This window comes from Leopardus geoffroyi, chromosome B2 (assembly GCF_018350155.1).
Source record: "Leopardus geoffroyi isolate Oge1 chromosome B2, O.geoffroyi_Oge1_pat1.0, whole genome shotgun sequence".
Classification (NCBI taxonomy): Eukaryota; Metazoa; Chordata; class Mammalia; order Carnivora; family Felidae; genus Leopardus; species Leopardus geoffroyi.
Window position 1 is genome coordinate 140574529 of NC_059332.1, and position 15195 is coordinate 140589723.

At 43.6% G+C, this 15195-nt stretch overlaps 1 long non-coding RNA gene across 1 annotated transcript in view; it reads right to left on the reverse strand.

Moving 5' to 3' along the window:
- Positions 1-9561: 9561 nt before the first annotated feature.
- The window catches only part of LOC123609209, a 37497-nt gene continuing 31863 nt past the window's right edge, over positions 9562-15195 (reverse strand). The window contains exon 3 of the long non-coding RNA XR_006717674.1: positions 9562-10033. This is a non-coding gene — a long non-coding RNA (uncharacterized LOC123609209). The remainder of the gene's footprint in view (positions 10034-15195) is intronic.

A 15195-nucleotide genomic window follows, 5' to 3' on the forward strand; every position in this document is an offset into this window, starting at 1 on the left:
TAACTCTAATATTCGAGATTATGTCAGAAAGATGAGAGAGTGAGGAAGAGGACAAAATAAAAGTCACCTGAATTTATCGTCCCAGAAAGGGAGCCACTAAAGATTCTCTTTCTTCCTTAATTTTAATGACGAAAGAGTCAGTTCCATTTCTTTAAACTCAAGATGAGAAAGGGAGAACAGAATATATAACTTGTAAATAACCAGAAATCAATATGTAAAGAAAAAAATCTGGAAGGAAATGGACCAACATGTTAACACTGCGAGTGGGATTGTTAATGAGCAGTTGAATTTTTTTGTCACTTGGCTTTTCCATACTTCCTGAGTTTCCTGTAATAGCTACATTTCACTTTCATAAACAGAAAAAAAATCTACAAATACTTGGTCTGTGAGGGGAAGCCCAAGTGGATGTCCTGTTGTGTAGACTGTGCATTGCACAAGTCTAGGAGATGCCCTTTGCAGCAGGGTCCCTGTGCAGGGCCCATTTGAGCTGTGGGGAGTGCACCTGACATCCCAGCTCCTCAGTGCAGGAAGGTAGCTTAGTGTGTGGCCACATGTGTTAGATATGAAGTCCTCTGTTTTAGGAGGTGGCCTTCAGACACCTTAATGCCACTCTTCCTCATGAAATCCTGTTTGCTAGCTCCTACCCGGCTTACGGCAGGTGTAGGTGAGGTGCCCGTTGTTCATCAAGCTCCTGCTAGGAAGAGAAGAGTTGTCCGGTGAAAGTAACTTACGCTATTTCTTTACCCTCCGTGACAACTCTGTGAAGTCGAGGTCCCCCTTATTCTACAAGGGTGGACGACGGTGAAGTGGGGTTAGATGACTCCCTTCAGGAAGAAGAGTTGTGAAGGAACCGCAGCAGCAGAAGCAGACCTGTTTGTTTCCTTCTGTGCATCCCCACGGAACCCTTCCCTCTCTGCCTCCTCCGAGGAAGTGTGTACTCCATTCAGCCAACCTCTAGATTTTATCCCCTTGATCACTTCAGACCCTCGACCTTATTTCGTATATCCTATATCAGCATTTCCTGCAGAAAAGGGTTGCTTTATAGCTGAGTCCTTACAAAGTCAAGCAGATCACAGGGTGCCCTCTGTGACGTCACATTGAACAAATGGTAATTCTAACAACTGCCCCCGAATAATTATTTTTTTCCTTCTCCTCCGTGTACCGTTCGTCTTCCCTGCAATTAACAATTGGCCATCAAGCCGACAGCGTCTCTTCCAACGGGGACGGATGTCACATGTCCAGCCACAAGGTACATCCAAGCTAGACTCCAGGGCTTCTGGGATACGGCCAGGTCCCCTAGGACTCGAGGTGTATGGCATTTCTTATGCCCAACTCCAGGGAGACTGCCCATTTCGGGACTGTGTCTACTCCTTAGAAATGCTGTTTAGATACTTAATTAGGTCCACCCTCCCCTTCCGGTTAACCTGACAGCCTGCTGCCAGAGTTAATAATTAACAAGGTGTCACAATACCTCCAACGGTCGCTCGATTCTTTGCTCACCTGCCTCCCTGTCTCTTCCTGCTGCTTCTGAATTGCTTAAACTCCCCTGGGATACAAGCTCCCTATAATAAATCATGGCACAAAGGCACAGACTTGTGTGGCTCTAACTGAAATTCACAATTGGGCAAGCCCAGGAGGCAATCACCTGGCCGTTGCCCTAACCCACACGCATCCTCAGTGCTGCTTGAGCACAGGTGAGCATGAAGTTTTAATGAGGCCTTAGCTGCAAATGCATCGTGCAATTACTGTTAAGATGGGTGAACGTTTGGCCCGGAAAGAATTGCATTTTAAGCAATAGGGTTTCCCTATTAGCTGTTCCCAGCTATTAATTCAACCAGTTTGTTTATACGTTTTGACAATTGTGCCTGTGAAAGAGGCCTGGGGATTTTATTTGACCACAATTTCATTATAAGCCAACAGTATGCTATGGTTGCTAATAAAAGTTAATGCAAGTTTCGGCTACATTGAGTGAGTAGTCCAAAGAAAGAAAGGGAGTATCGCTGCTATGCTTCTCTCTTACAGGTACAGGGATCTTATTTCTTCCACCCAAACATGTGGCAAGTGAAATTGTGCATGCAGAGAGTCTGGTGTGCAACATTTGAAACCATAACTGTCCTTAAAAGTCCAGGGTGCGCGTCTGGAATTGACTTATTCATTTGATCGTCTAGTTATTTCTTTGTTGATAAAATATCTACTGAGACACATATGCTGTGGTAGGCTTTCTACAAAACCCCAGAGCGGGGAAGACTCATTCTCTGGGTCTAAGAGTTTTTGTTCTCCTGTGAGGTCCAGAGGTTCTTAGGAGAAGGCAAGGTAAGGACCAGCTTCGAGGTAAGAGAGTCACCATGAATGAGGATCACGGAAGGAGCGCCTACCAGAGTCTTGCAGGGCTTGGAGAGGCTGACGGGGAAGTGATGTCTAAGGGGGAACCTAACAGTGGAGTGTGCAGGACAGAAGTGGGGACAAAGGGTGGTGGGAGCACGAGCGAGGAAGAGTGAACCAGGCAGAGAAAACAGGATTTAATAGAACTGTAGCAGCCGGGGTGTGAGAGCAAAGCCAAGGCCAGAGATGTTCAACTGGAGAAGCAAATCAATAAACAAATACATAACCAAACCAAGTGTTTAAAATGTGGTGAGTGCAATCCAGAAGATGCATGTGGGAGAGGCGGAGGGCACTTCGTGCAGAGGACACGGGCTGTGGGCGCGACATGGAGCGACGTGTGGCTGGTGCAGCCAGGCCTACGGGGGAGGAAAGATCAGAGGTGGAAGGGCAAAGCCCGCTCGTGTCCTGAGCGTGAAAGGCGGGCGAGGCGTGGAAAGGAATTTTAACTTCACCCGGAGGATGTTAGAAACCGACAAAGGATTTTCAGCGGACGTATGCTATTTTGGTTTTCTATTACTGCATCACAAAGCTCTTCACGATTAAATGGCTAAAAATAACAGCAGTGTAGAAGTCGTCATGATCCTGGGAGGGGTCTGGAAGGCAGTTCTCCACGTGGGGTCCGCTGGCAGTTCCCATGCTGCTGCATTCGGCTGGGAGCTCGGCTGGGGCCTAAAATCCAAGACGCATTGCTCATGTCTAGGGTCCTGGTGCTGACTGCCAGTTGTGGCACCTCCTTCCCTATGACGTGGCCCTTCTTCTGCCAGACCATCTGCCTCACTACATGGTGGCTGGGCTTGACAGGAGAGATTTCTGGAGGACAAGCTCTGGTGTGCTAGCACTTACCGAGTCTCCAATTGCTGATAGATGATTGGCCAAAGAAAACCAATGGCCATCCCCCAAGTCAGTGCAGGGCACGACTACTCAAAGGCACGAATACTGGAGGCATGCTTATTGGGAGCCGTTGACATGGGAATCTACTACAAATATGAGAAAGACGTCTTCACACCGGATGGGGAATGGTGTAGAAGGGTGCAAAAAAGCATCAGTTAAAAGCTATTATTATATCCCAGGCAAAAGACAAAGAGGAACTAAACTATACTCAGTCCCTAAAGAACAAAATTAAGGCAAGACCATTACTAGAGTAGAATAAATAAAACCTGGTGATGTATTCGATGTGAGAGGCTAGGGAGGGAGAGAAAAAGATTGAGAGTAAGTAACTTAGTTGTAGACATCTAGTAGAGAGTTGTATACATCGGTCTGGGGGCATTTAAAAAATATGGGTCGTGTTTTGGGAATGACACCTAAAGCCAAGGAAATATAGTAGATCATGGAAAAGAGAAGACAAGAGAAGTGACCATTCGGAGATTGAGATAAATGGTTAGAAACATAAAAACCAAAGAGAATATAGTCTTACTGGGGAAACTGAGGATAAAAATCAAAAAAGAGACAGATCAATATTGTCACATTTGAGGTCAAGTAAAATAAAGATGTAAATTTGTCATTGTAACTGGTAATGAGGAGGCCAATGACACCCTTTGGGGTTGCCAGTTGAGTAGGTGGGGATGGTGAAAGTAGTGAACTGGCAAAGACCCCAAATTAGCTTTCACTTTCTCTATGATCCTCTGACCCCTGCTGCTGCTGCTGTTTAAGTTAGTCCCGTGCCTGTGGCTCTGTGAACCCTGAGAGAAACCTCCCCACCTGTCCACCCACCAGATACCTCGCTGCCCGGGATGTAATCCAAAGGTCACACGTCCACGTGTTCACAGGTACCCAACAGCTGGAGGACCGAGCTATGACACCGGTTATATCCTCTGTCACAAAATGCCACTTGGGATAATCTAAGCAGCTGTCATTTAATGAGACAGAGGGAAAAGCGAGGGCTACTTGGAAGATGAAGGGATCATGTAAATTACTGGTGAGTTGATATGTTTGCCATTTACCGCTGAAATCTGGGTTGACCACTATAATGCGGCAATCAGTGTAGAAAACTGTTAAATGTCAGGTTGGGGGCATAAGGAAACCGTATTGCCAGGTACTAGCATCATTTATAAAGCAAAATTCCAGTTACCTGAAAAGTTACTCCGATTGTGACCAAAATTCTGCTTGTGAGTGAAGTGCTTTGTTTTATTTCGTACAAAAGCCTTAAAATCGTACAAACAAACCTGAGGCCACAGAATAAAGATTTCCTCTTTGTCCTAAGTTTTATGTGACATGTGGCAAGGATCTAAGCAAAATGTGTTTATGAATGTAATTCAAATATCACATGGCCCTTAAGTTCTACGTGTTCTCAGCTCGTGGCTCCCCACCCTTGTACATACTTAATTTTGAAACCTAAGGCCCTCCTTTTTGTTTCTGAGGATACCCAAGGAGAGAAGAGAGGGAAGGAGGATTCTGTTCATGAGTTCCCCTGCCTTCCAGGCTTCTGCTTCTTCATGTGCATTTTCTGTGCTGCTCTGAATGAAGCTGGTGGTTCATTCAACCACTTTGAGTGTCTGAAATATCCCTAACCTCATGAAGCCTGTGTAAGAATATAGACTTTATGGGGCGCCTGGGTGGCTCAGTCGGTTAAGTGTCCAACTTCGGCTCAGGTCATGATCTCCCAGTTCGTGAGTTGGAGCCCTGCGTCGGGCTCTGTGCTGGCAGCTCAGAGCCTGGAACCTGCTTCAGATTCTATGTCTCCCTCTCTCTCTACCCTGCCCCTGCTCACACTCTGTCTCTCTCTCTCTCCCAAAAATAAATAAACATAAAAAATATATATATAGACTTTATATCCTGAGCACAATGCAAGAAGAGTGTTTTTTTTTTTTTTACACAGCAGTGTCACAAAATTTCTTTACCTTTTTTGGCTTCTCTGCCCTCTTCTCTCGTTCTCGAAAGTAGCTGTCATCTCTTCCCCACTGTTTGAGCTGCAAAACAAAAATCTTCATCTCTGGTCTCATGCAGGGAGCCCACCTCTGGGGTATTTCAGCTGGTTCCCCCTTTGCTGAGCGGGGTTCATGTAGTTTCCCCACAAAGGTACTCTCTAAGAGGATGCCAGCCGTGCGCATATCCTTCCGACCCTATCGCATATCTGTTCAAAGTCTGGCGATCATATGGCTGAGATTTCTCCAGGACAGTTTTAAATGTCATGCAATATTACTATTTTCAATAAATATGATTCATTCTAGGTATGAAAAATTAATTGATGTGCATATATATGGATATATTCAGAACCTGAAAAAAATAGTTGATCAGATCACGTGTTTAGTTTTTATTTTTTGAAAAACATGGTCATTGGTAGAAACCATGACTCGCAAAGGTGGAGAAACCTACTTGGAAGCCTATCCCATTACTTATACCCAATGCTGATTTTTGCAGAAAGAAAGTAGGAAGATCCGGATACAGTGTTTCTACAGTGATAGCTGTGGCCTACCTAGTGTCCCAGGGCCCACGCACCTAAGAGCGACAGGGAGCTAATAATGCTACTTCGAATGCTTTAGAGAAGCCTTCACAGACCATCTTCACGGTTGTGAAGTCAACGTCTTTGTACTTGTTTCACACACGAAGATACAGAATCTCAGGAAAAAATCTGAAAAGACTGTTCCCATTCTCCACCGTTTCTAGAATAAGTGTGCTCTCCAGGGCTCCGGACTGAAAACGTTAAGTTAAATTTTGACTCCGGCATTTATACTAGGAGTCTAAGTTTGGGCAACGTGGCTCCCTTCCCTGGGCTCCAGTGTTGGCATCTGGGGCATAATAACAGCATCTACCTCCGAGGCTCGTGCTGCGTTTTATTTTTTTCAACGTTTTTTTTTTTTTTTTGGGGGGGGGACAGAGAGAGACAGAGCATGAACGGGGGAGGGTCAGAGAGAGAGAGGGAGACACAGAATCGGAAACAGGCTCCAGACTCTGAGCCGTCAGCCCAGAGCCCGACGCAGGGCTCGAACTCACGGACCGCGAGATCGTGACCTGGCTGAAGTCGGACGCTTAACCGACTGCGCCACCCAGGCGCCCCTCGTGCTGCGTTTTAAATGAGTTAATACAAGTGAAGTTCTGGAAGAATGCTTTGACATAAGGAGCACGTGCTAAAATCGGGCTCTTTTACCTATTTTCAGACAAAAGAGTAAGGGGACATTTTAAAAGGTACTTCTCAGAGCAGAAGTTTACATAAGATTCTAGAGAGTAGCATATACTTGATTAACATTTTGCCATTTCTGTGATATTTTATTTACTCTTTATTGCCAGCAGCACAGGGAGCTGCAGGATTCCCAAAGCCTCAACTCCACGTGGCCCCTGAAGTCCCTGCCCCAACCCTCCTGGTCCCTTCTCAGTCTCCCTGACCCCAGAGAGGACGGATCCCTATAGCTGCAGCACGACTCAGGTCTGGGCCCCAGACGTTGGCCACGTGATCACCAAAGGGTAAGTCAGTTTGAAGGGTTTGGTTGAAATTTCTGCTTGAAGTCACCGAATTCAGGTTCATTACACAGATTGAGCCGTTCAGAGCAATTCTTCAGCGTTTTTTGTTTTTTCCTGCTCAGTAAAACTCTGTATTCAGAATAAACCAATCCTCCACCAATTTTTATGACCGGTAATTGATATAGCCCAATAAAATGAATTCATCTTTCCCAAAATGTACTAATGTATCATGTGTCGTGAGTGCATTTTCTCTCCTGGCCTTGTTTTTAATTCATTTGACATGGTACTTGAGAGTGATTATAAAATGTAACTTATGATGTTCAGCAACACTAAAAAAGATAAAAATGACCAAACCACTGGAAGATAATACCATTAAGGTTTGGTGTAGTTGCCCAGACTTATTTTTCTTGCCATACACATTTGGGAATTCAGACCTTTGCAAGTATGTAATTATATATAAAAACATAGCTGTAAAAGGATCTCTTACCATTTTTCCATGATCACAGACAGGGGTCTGCATGATCTGTTATAGCTGTATATTCTGACTTATAAAACAAATCCCTTAGTGATAGACATTTAAATGTTTTACCATTTAGGATTATAGAAACTGCTAACTTATTTCTTTGAACTTAGTTACCAAAATAAATATAAGAAAAGGAGACACAGGAAGAGACTGCAAAGTATAAGATCTCATGTCATGTTCAGGTTTGCTCCTAGAATTATACGTGTGAGTGTGTCTATGGCTTTACGTGCAAAGTTACATTGGAATTACAAGTGGGTTCCTTGTTCGGCCACACGGTTTATTTAAGCCCTCATTTCTCACCAAGGCTTAAACTCTATAAACTCTCTACTTAGGTGGTTCTTTTTAAGAGTTTAATAATTTGTTAAAAAAATTTTAATGTTTATTTATTTTTGAGAGAGAGAGAGAGAGAGAGAGAGAGAGAGAGAAAGAGAGGCAACGTACAAGCGGGGGAGGGGCAGAGAGAGAGGGAGACACAGAATCCAAAACAGGCTCTAGCCTCTGAGCTGTCAGCACGGAGCCGGATGCAGGTCTCGAACTCACAAACCTTGAGATCATGACCTGAGCCGAAGTCAGATGCTTAACCGACTGAGCCCCCCAAGTGCCCCAAGAGTTTAATAATTTAGCATTTGGAAAGTTTCATTGGAGTTTGTAATTAGTGTCTCCATGACTGCCTCACCAAATTTTAATGTATCTCCAGCCATAATATTTGGCTCTAAATCAAAGCCACCTGAAAGGTGCCCAGCTTGGGTACCACCTCCAAAACCCACATTTCACTGGCCATGTCAGCACGGGAGACTGTTCATCAGTAGCAAACAACCATGACCCAATAGGTCACTGGGACCTTCATGACGAAAGGGTTGCGTATGTAAAAGACCTCATTTTTAGCTCACACACACATATACACAAATCCATTATGTACATTACGTATATACATTACATTATATTGCATATACACATTATATTTATACATATTGTGTTGCATTAGAATACATTTTATGTTTACCTGCACAAACACACACACACACACACATATACACACACAAACTGAAATCCTAAACTTCTAGCAGTCTTCCCCATTCTTTTGATAATTATTTGTCGGGAGCTTTAACTAAAATTTATCAGAGGAATATAGCCTAGAACAACAATTTCTTTTGTTGAGACTCAACTAACAATAGCTCATGCCTACCGCAGCAGTTTTCCCCCAGAAGGATCCCCAAGCACTCAGCAGAATACATACATAGAATTAGCATCACTCACCCAGTGGAGGGAGGCATGTGAACTCCAAAAGCCATTCTTCACCTGCCACGTTACAAAGCCCAGCACAGTGGGATTTAAGAGCATGATCAAAGAGTAACTTTCCTCACTGAATCTCCAGGGGATTATAGGGTGACGGTATAATTACCCTGGTTAGAATTTAGCCAGCCACGGAATTAACACTATCTCCACTCTTGTAGGAACAAAGAGACAGGAGAGGACCCGAAGGTCTTTAATGGCCAAAAGAGGTCAAGCCCTCAGTTTTATATCTCACCCCAGAGACACATGAGATATTTCCCCCCTGACCAGAATGCCATCCAAGGCTGTCCCTTCTATTTTTTAACTAGACGGAGGAAAATAGTCATTATTTTAATAGTGTATTGCACTTATGTTGCCAAGGCTACCTAGAGACCCCAAGGCCTACAGCCTAGCAGGTAATCACAGTGGAAAAGACAGCTTGGTCCCTTCTGCCACAGTCATGGATAGAGAAATGCCTTCGTCTGCAGGAAAGCCATCTTGTTTGAAGAAAGAAGACATGGGATAAAGAGATCCCCTTAACGGTGAAGATTTTATTTATCTGGCTGTACTGACATGAATTTTAAGCCCTTGACGGTGAGAGCCTTAGCAAATTTTGAGGTGAAATGGTCCCCAAGATATTCTTTGTTATCACCCCCAGTGGCAGCCGAAACTACAGTCCAGGCTGTGAACTTCTCTCCCCTCCTCACATGCTTGTCGTTTATGTTTATCCCCATCTCAGCGTCCGCCAAGGTCACTGTGAGGGTCTGAGGGCCAGAGAAGCTGTGAATTCAACTTCCCTGCTTCCCTTGGTTTGGTAGCTCTGTGTACATATGCAGAAAAGCACACAGCTCTCCTAGAACTATTTGTAGGCTGTTTTATGAACGCCGATCAAAAGTTTTCAAGGGTTCGCACACCCTTAATTAGCAGCATCTTGGGCTCTTCTACCAAGACGCAGGAGGCACCCATGCCCTCAAGAAAAGCGAGCTAGATCTGGGCATTTTCTTCCTTTATAGTAGGAAAGTTTGAAGAATAATTTTACAATTAGGTAACATTAAGAATGATGAAAGCTGGAGAGCGGAAAGCAGCCAGAATTAATTACTTACTGGAGGGTCTGCTCAGGCCTCTTTGGCAGTGTTCACACTGATTTTATTATGGCAGATTAACCCCTGGTATTCAGTGTAAGGGCGCAGTTCAGCCACAGACTTTGGGGCCTCTGCTCCTCCCCGTTGCTGGTTCCTCCTCCCCAGCTCTGCTCCTGTGCAGCCACATCTCCTTGGCATTTTCTCTCTCTTATTCTTTTCATCCATCTGATCGCTACGCAGACATGCTAGTTCTCGAAATGAAACTCCATTTGGAGAAAACTGTGGTTGTACTTTCCAGCTACTTGTCTCTCTTCAGCTTCCTGAAGGCAGTTCGCATATATCTACCCCAGATGGGACGGGCGTCCGAATGAATGAATGCCTGGTAAAAAAAAAAATAATAAAAAAAAATAAAAAAAAAAAAGTCAGTGATGACTGCAACTCCCTTCTCCAACACTTGTCTAAGAATCACGTATTAAACACTTCACTCTGCACAGGGAGTTCTTTTCAGGTTATGGGAAACATAAACGTGCCTGAGACATGGCTCCCAACATCAGAATCTTACCTGTAAAGAGAGATATTAATGTAAAAAGAACACGTTCATGCAGTGTTTTAGAAAACAATGTCATACTTTTATAAAGCATAAGACTATATATTATATTGAGACATGCTGGCCGAAGTATGATTGCTTATTCAAGGTAAAAAGTAATTATTTAGAGAAACACAGGAAAATAATTACTTTAGTGCCCATGTTATGTATAAAGGTCACTTTGGACTCTATCAATCCAAGAAGACCAAAAACATTCTAATAATGTCAGGACACTAATGAAATTTCTAGCATTCCCTTGTGTTGGGTCAGAAGCTGCATTATTCATATTTGAATATGAAGAAATATATGCCATTTACTTTCAAAAGAAATTTGAAATTCCTTGATTACAAACTGGTACACAACAAAACCAAAACACTGAACAGAAAAACAGAAAAGAACACCTATGTGAAAAATCTAGACTAACATAATTTCCATGATTGAGCATTAAATCCAGCCCTGAAATTCCTCTGTCCAATGCAAAATTGGAAATATTATGAGAATTATGTCATTATGGCAATTCCCATTTCCTAATGAAAAGCTCACACTAGTTATATCAAAGAAATAAATATTCCCTATGCAAGAGACTGTTTGAAGAACATAAGGGATATAATTTCAACCACAATTTTATGAAATGTGCAGGAATCTTTTTCATGTAATTGCTCTTACGTTGAATCTGTTTTTAAGGTTTTTAATTATTTTTGAGAGAGACGGAGAGAGAGGGAGAGAGAGGGAGAGAAGGCAAGCAGAGGAGGGGCAGACACAGAATTTGAAGCGGACTCCGGGCTCTGAGCTGTCGGCACAGAGTCCAACGTGGGTCTCGAACTTACAAACCATGAGATCATGATCTGAGCTGAAGTCAGATACTCAACCAACTGAGCCACCCAGACGCCTGGATCTTACATCGAGTTTTAACAAACATTGAGAGTCAGGAGACAACTCAATAAAAATGGGAATTCTGAGGGTTGTCAAAGGTGTGGAACAACTTGAACTCCTATATTGCTGGTGAGAACACAAAACATTAGAATAACTTTAAAAAACAGATTGGTAGTTTCCTATAAATTTAAATACTCTTACAAAATGGTAGAGCAATTCCATTCTCGGTTATTTACCCAAGAAAAATAAAAACATCCATCCACACAAAGACCGGTATATAAATGTTCTTAACAGCTTTGTAACAAAACCCCAGACTGAGTCAAACCCAAATATCCATCAACCGTTGAATGGCTAAATAAATGGTTATGTCTCTATACAATAGTATGTTCCTCCTAAAAGTCAACAAAATGTCCCTACTCTCATGGAGTTTATATTCTCATGAGAGAGACAAACAAGTAAGCAAATAAATATATATATGAACAGTGACGGGTAGCAAACCCTTTTACAAAGAAAAATGAAGGAGATCATAGGTTGGAAAGTAAAGGGGTATGGGCAGGTAAGAGTTGCTATTTTCAAGCATTTTAGGGGAGATGGTCAAGGAAGACCTCCGAGTGAGCACTATCTGAACAGAGATGTGAAGGGAAGGAAGGAGTCATCTGTGAAAATATCTGGACGTATCTGGGCGCTGAGATAACAGAATGCGAAGAATCTCAAAGAGGGAAGCAATATGGTGTGTCAGAAGAACAGGACATCCTGCGTGGTGGGGACCACAGGAAGCCAGAGCAAGAGAGTACCACACGGATAGACACAAAGTCGTTTTCTATTTAGTGTGTTAGAACTGTCATCTTCCCCATCTTCGATCAATGGCACTAGACTTTAGGACAGTTATTTACATTTGAGACACGTTCCTGGCAAAGTACTTTTGGTCTTTCCCCCAAGGGGACGCTGTTCAAAGGCAATTTTAGCACTATACGTATCGGTTGTCAGTAACCGTAAGCAATTGGTTAAGCAAAATTAGAAGATAGCATATATTTTTGAATCCCCAACAAACCTTCCAAGCTGCCTACCACATCTGTAGCAAGTTGGAGATTTTACATAAGATGTACCGTTGCTGTGGCAACATTGACACCACTCCCTCCAGCAACCGCAAGAGCAAGGTGTTTTTACCATCTTCCGATGTAAGGAGGAATCCAGGGAGATGTTATCTCAAGTCATTGTCACTTGTTCTTGAGAAAACATCCTCAGAGGAATTGCAGCTCCTAAATCAGTCCTTCATTCTCTCTTACTTAAGGAATGTAGAACTATTTCAAGTCCCCAACCAAGATCTGTGACCTCCTTCCTTTCTTCCTTCTTTCCTTCTTTGTGTCCGTTTCCCTTCCCTCCCTCCTTTCCTTGCTTCCTTCCTTCCTTCCTTCCTTCCTTCTTTCCTTCTTTCCTTCTTCCTTCCCTCCCTCCCTCATTCCTTCCTTCCAATATCCATTCCATAATTATTTAATGACCACATACTATGTGTGTCAGACACTATTCTAAGCTCTGGAGATATTGTGGGGGGAAAAAGCAGGTGAAGGTGATGATTTATGGAGTGTACCTTCGAATAAGAAAGGCAGATAATAAATGTAAGTGAATAGAAACATAAGATATAAACAATGATAAGTGCTACGAAGATAATAATATTGTATAGGCAGAAAGGGTGTAGGTCAGTGTGGTATTTACAGGGGCCCATCAAGGAAGTCTAAGGACTGATATTCAGGTAGGGACCTGAGGAAGTGACAGAAAGAGGAACAGCCGCAAGGAATCTGGTGTCAGAACATACTTGGATTATTCACAGAACTGTGAGAATGCCAAGGGCGGGGGGAGAGGGAGAGCGGAAGGGGATGATACAGCGAGACTCCATTTGTAGAGGGCATTGCCATTCTTAGAAGGACACTGGGTTTTATTTTAAGCATGATTATGGGAAGTTATCGGGTGATTGGATGGCTGACTGGAGAATGACAGGACCTTGTATGTATTTTTAGAGTCGCACTCCGACTGCAGAGTAGATAATATATAGCAGGAATGTTGGTGGAAAGAGGGGAAGCAGGAGAAATTAGGAGGTTACTTCACTGTTCCATGTTAGACTTAGACTAGTGTGGTCGCCTTCATAATTTATGTAGCATTTGAATTTAGCCTTGAAGGATGGTGTGTCAGGATTATATCTATCTAAATGTAGAAACCCGATTGCAGTGACTTAGCCACATAGAGAATTCAATTTTTCTTCTCTGAAATAAAAGGTCTGGAGATACGCATTCCAGAACAGGTGCAGCCGCTCGAGAAAGCCACCAAAAAAAACACAGGCTCCTTTGGGTTTCCTTTTCCACTATCCTTAATATATGTCTGTCTTCCTCCTGGTTGCAGTATGGTTGCTTCACCTCCGGGCATGGCAGCCACATTCCAGGCAGAAAAAAAAGAGAACAATTGGGAAGAAGGTCAGGAAAGCAAAAACATCACAGATGCTCCTCAGAAGCTTTTGCTCCTGTTGTGTCGACCCGAACTGAATGACATGACCAGTTCAGAAGGCGTGAGACTCTGAGGATGGGGATATTTTTAATGAGGCACATTTCTACCACAAGCACGGTTGGGGCTCTATTGGTAAGGAAAAAGAGAAAATCAATATTTGGTGAGCAACGAGCAGTGTCTACCAATGGAAGGATTGACACAGGTGAGGAAGGAATGGAAGGTGAAAAGACCATTCGAGAGAAAAGAGGGGCAGAAGACAAGAATGAAAGGTAAAAGCAAGCAAACAAACAAACAAGAACAAGAACAAAGACAGAACCATAGGTAATCGAAAGGAAAGATGGGGAAGTCAAAATAGTCTCTGGCATTTAGCGGCTCTGTCCTAGGGGTAGTACCTATTAGATAAATCTAGAAACTCAGCTGATGTGAACCCACAGGGGTATGAAAGGTATTATTTATGCAGGAGTCAAACTGACACCACAGCAAATTCAGGAAAATTAAAGGAGAATCAAAAGATTGTCCACACAATAACGATCCTTCACCCTTGGGACACTGGTAAAGACACACTGAGATAATTTGTGTGAAGAGTTTAGCCCAATTCCTGGCACGTAGGAGCTAAGACCCCCGCTATATGATACCCGCAAACGGAGAGGGGCGACAGGTAGGGTGCACAATGAGAGGGAATGAGAGCAGGAAGCAGGCTGAATCAAAGACGTGTTCACTATCTTACAGGAAATGTGTAAGGATCACACTGGAAAACTAGAAGGAGGACTGTAGTCTTTCTCATGTATTGAGAGGAAGGGGGAAGGAGTCAGAGGTGTTCGTTTTGATCCATACAATAGAGAAATGGTGATATCAATATGGCAGAAAATTTTATTGGTACATTGATTCAGGCAGAAGTGAATGCAAGGAATGTCCCCCACTCCCACACCAAGAATTCTTTGTGTTCTGAGTCTGGGCTTTCTGTAGTAAGGAGGCCACTCTTAACTTTTTATTGCAGGGCTAAGAACAGGGATTGAAAATACTACGAGACAATCTCCCGCTCAGTGATGTGGGGAGTTTAGATCTACTAAGGAAGGCTTGGCATGGAAGTTGATAAAAGGCCAAAAAGAGGAGATAAAGGGTTTGTCTCTCCAAGACTAGCAAGGTCCTTGTGGTTCCAGGAGGGATGGGTGCCCGTGTCTTCCTCTCAAAGCTCAAAAGCTGAAGTGTTCTCTTTGGGGTTGATGCAAGACTGGCGAGATGGAGGTCACCAAAACGGATGCAGGGCGCAGAAAGGCAAGACGGCAGGCAGAGGGGGGGGGTGTGCTGGAGCCATGGGGCAAAGGGGCCCAAATGACAGAGCACAAGGGGTGGGCGGGTCTAATCTATGTCTCCCTTGGGGGCCCCGGGCTGGAGCGGGGGCAGGTCCCACCCCTCGGGGACAGCTGCATTTGTAAAAGTCCACCGATCTCTTAGCTCCGGCAAAATTGAGAAATTAACCGTCCTAGCCCCTCACCCTGTGACCCTTGCAAACTTTAAAGAGGACGAGTGTGAGTGGCCACACTACTTTAAGGGCTTGCTGGTCAGGTCTGCTTCAATCAACTAAA